Below are 3,442 nucleotides of genomic sequence, written 5' to 3'. Positions count from 1 at the left end.
TGGTGGCTGAAGCAGCAACTTCAAACTCCCCATTTTTTTGTTGTTTGACCTTGCTCTGCTAATTAGTTAGTCTTGGGTCTCCTGTACCTCTCTGAGGCAGACCTAGGACTGAAAATCTATGTCAATCTCATGGTTTTTGGTGAAGTGGCTCATATTATTCTCCTGGTTACTGTCACCAGACCACTGTTTATAGGGGGTGCTTAATTGTGGCAGGGGACAGGAAGTCCTTGTGAAAATGTGATTGTGTATAAACTGCATGGTTCCCTCACATAGTTCCTGTGAACTCATGGGAACCAGGGAGGACAGCAGAGTCTTCCATGGATGCAAACGTGTCCCATGAGCACCAGGACATCCGTGTGTGCATCCACACACAATGGCTGAACATGGCAACAGCACAAGGACAGAGGGTTCCTCTGCTAGTAAGGGATAAAAGGCATGTTTTCTGTTCTAGGCTGTCGTGCTGCATCCTGAAAATTCCTGCCTGTTGTTTCATAGTCACGTTGCAATGAATTATTTAATTAAATTAGCCAGACTAGATTAATATTAGACTTAAAGCCAATCTACTCCCTAACACAACATTATCATTATATCCCCATCTCCTCCTTTAAAAAATAAGGCAGATACTGAATGAAACATTAAGCCAACCTTTTCACTTCAGAGTTCTTCCTGATTAGGAGCCAGGATTATTGTGTGATACTTAAGAAGTTGCTCCTAACAGCATGTCTGCTGACTATTGTCCTTTATATGAAGACTTTAACAGGTGTTAATCTAGCTTCTTTGCAAATCACATTTATATTAAGATGATGGCCTGGTTCTATTCCCTACTTGGTTGCTGATAGGTGCATTCATAAAGTACTCACATGTCAGTCATTTGTAAACAACCTCTGAGGGTTTCTTGGCACAGAACTCTCCAAGAAGCACAGTCTCCTCCCTCCAGTTTGTCCAGTTAGAGATACAGCTGGAGGAGACCCAGGTGTGGTCAAGGCACTCTAGCTCTCATCTCAGGCAGAGGGTTGTCTAAGAGAAAGCAGGCAGCTAGTGTCCACTGAAATCTTCTTTAGTGCTGTGGGCAGAATCATGGTGTGCAGATAAAACCTGCTTATCTCCTTAGCTAGTTTTGTTATATATACGTATGTGTGTGTGTACATGTGTATATGCAGGTTTGCCAGAAAACTCAGACCTGCCATCGTGTTTGTAACAAGCTGAGCACAAATGGAGCTCACAAATTAACACCAGGGGAAGAGTCTTTAGGAAAAAAAAACATAATAAAAAAATAAAATCCTGAAGGTAGAGTCTTGTTTTGTGCTTTTTGGGGGAGGCAGTACCAGCACAGGAGCACAAAGAACCTTCTACTACACTGGTACAACAGCTGGGCATTGGTGCTGCCCACAGGCACTTACAACCCCTAGAAGTTTAGTCATTAGCTGTGGCAGGAAATGCAGAGGTTGCACAGACACACCCTGGTGCAGAATATGGAGAATTATGTCTGAGTGAAGGTGTTGCTGTGTACTTGGCTGGACTGTTTGGTTGTCAGGCAAGGTATGTGCTCTCAGATGAATTCCTCTTCTTTTGAATGTTTTTTCCTGGTAAGGCAACTTGAATTTTCATTCATGTATTTAGCTTTATGTGCTTATGCTGGTCTGTACAGTCCTGTTGATATGATGAATATCATTCCTTTTCACTTCTTTCTTAGTTACAAGTTTAAAGGTCATAGATGGCCTTAAGATCCACTCTGATTGTCACAACATAGGCCCTCTATTTTCCTCTTGTAAGAAATGAATTGATTTTTAAGCTGGAAAAAAAAAAAAAGGCATTTAGTAAGTAATGACTATTTGACTTAAGGCCTTCAGGTGACATTGAATATTCAGTATGTTATTTGTATTAGTGGCTAAATTCAGAAACTTATGCTTTATTTTTTGTTTCAATGAACCTGGGTTCATGTTTCAGCTGGTAACTTCAGTCAGAAAACTCTATAAATGAGGCACAAGATTTGGTAATACAGGTTTTTAGGTTCTCCTCTTGAAGCTGGCAAAATTAAAACAAGAATGGGAATCTAATTTTTTTCTGGATTCATATTTGTCATCATTGTGTTGGAGCTGTGACTTTACCAACAGTAAGCAATTTTCCATATTTTCTCTCATACCACTTGTCCTTTCTACTTTAGAGCTATTTTTACCCCAGGTATGTGTTTGACACTGCAGATGGCCTACTCAAGAACTTTTTGTATGAATAAACTGTTTCCTGCAGTTTAGAATCTCTTCACAGTGCAGCACAGCATCTGGTTTCTCTGTTTAGTGTGGTAACTGTCTCTGTGTCAGTGTTTGGGGTCTGGTTTACCATCATTGCTAAACAGATTGCAAGATGCAGTTGCCCTTTTCCCTTCAGCAGGCATGGTGTGTATGTTCATCATTCACCCAATCATTTTTTCTGGTCTCTCTCTTCTTAGTTGCCATGTTGTGTTTTAAAGTGTTTTAAGTGCTTCTGTTTAGTCCAAAGGACTAAAAACCTCTTGCTTTTGCACTTAGCATAACTAAGTTTATTTTCAATTGTTGTGCTTGTGGATATAGCAGTGTCACTCCATTCCATTTTTCATCAGAGTGGTTTCTTACTGACCAAATATGAGGCAATGGGAAGCCAGAGGCCCAAACATTCACCTTTTGTGTTAGAACTCTCTTACTTTCAGGATCTGTTCTCATTGCTGACAACCATCTTCCAGTGCAGGCAGTGAAAAAAAATAATCCTAAGCATCTTGATGTTATATAGCTTTATTTCTAAATCCAGATGGCACCAATCCAGATGTTCCAGTGGGTACAGTAGTTGCAGGGTGTCTGCAGGTTCCTCTGCATTCAGAACACTTCACAGGCAAACTTGAATACAAAGAGAGGCTGATTGACATTTGCTGGTTGTCTTTTCCTGGCAAGCTGCCTCGTAGTGGGTGCTTCACTTACACCAGATACCTTAATAGGACCCCAAAGAAATGCCCAGGATTTTAAGAGGCATTTATTCTGCACCATCCTTCACAAAGGCAAAGAGAGCTCAGCAAAGTCAATTTTTTTCATTAGCACTAGAGGTCAACTGACCCTGGTGATTCAGCTGGTGGTCAAACCCTGCTGCAGTGTCATCAGGGAGAGTCTGTTCTGAAGCCTGACCTGGCATGTCCAGGTGTGGAATGGGATTGTGGACCACATTTAGGGCTTCTTATGTCACTGGTACTGCACAGTGTTTTGGCTTTTCTAGGGAAAGTGGCAGAAGGAATATAGGAGGCAGGCCAGAAATCTCTGCAACAGAAGATTTGAGTCCTAGCTTCTAACAATGGTATCCCTAGTAATTAATCTTAGGCCAACAGATGTTAATGTCTTACACTGACCACTTAAAAAAGGTAAAAATCTGATGACTGTAATACAATTTAGTTGTAAACAGGCTCTGAAGTTCTGGCACTAGT

The sequence above is a fragment of the Chaetura pelagica genome, unplaced genomic scaffold, assembly GCF_000747805.2.
Source record: "Chaetura pelagica isolate M959 unplaced genomic scaffold, ChaPel_1.0 scaffold52, whole genome shotgun sequence".
Classification (NCBI taxonomy): domain Eukaryota; kingdom Metazoa; phylum Chordata; class Aves; order Apodiformes; family Apodidae; genus Chaetura; species Chaetura pelagica.
The sequence above is the reverse complement of the archived record's forward strand: the minus strand, read 5'-3'. Positions refer to the sequence as shown.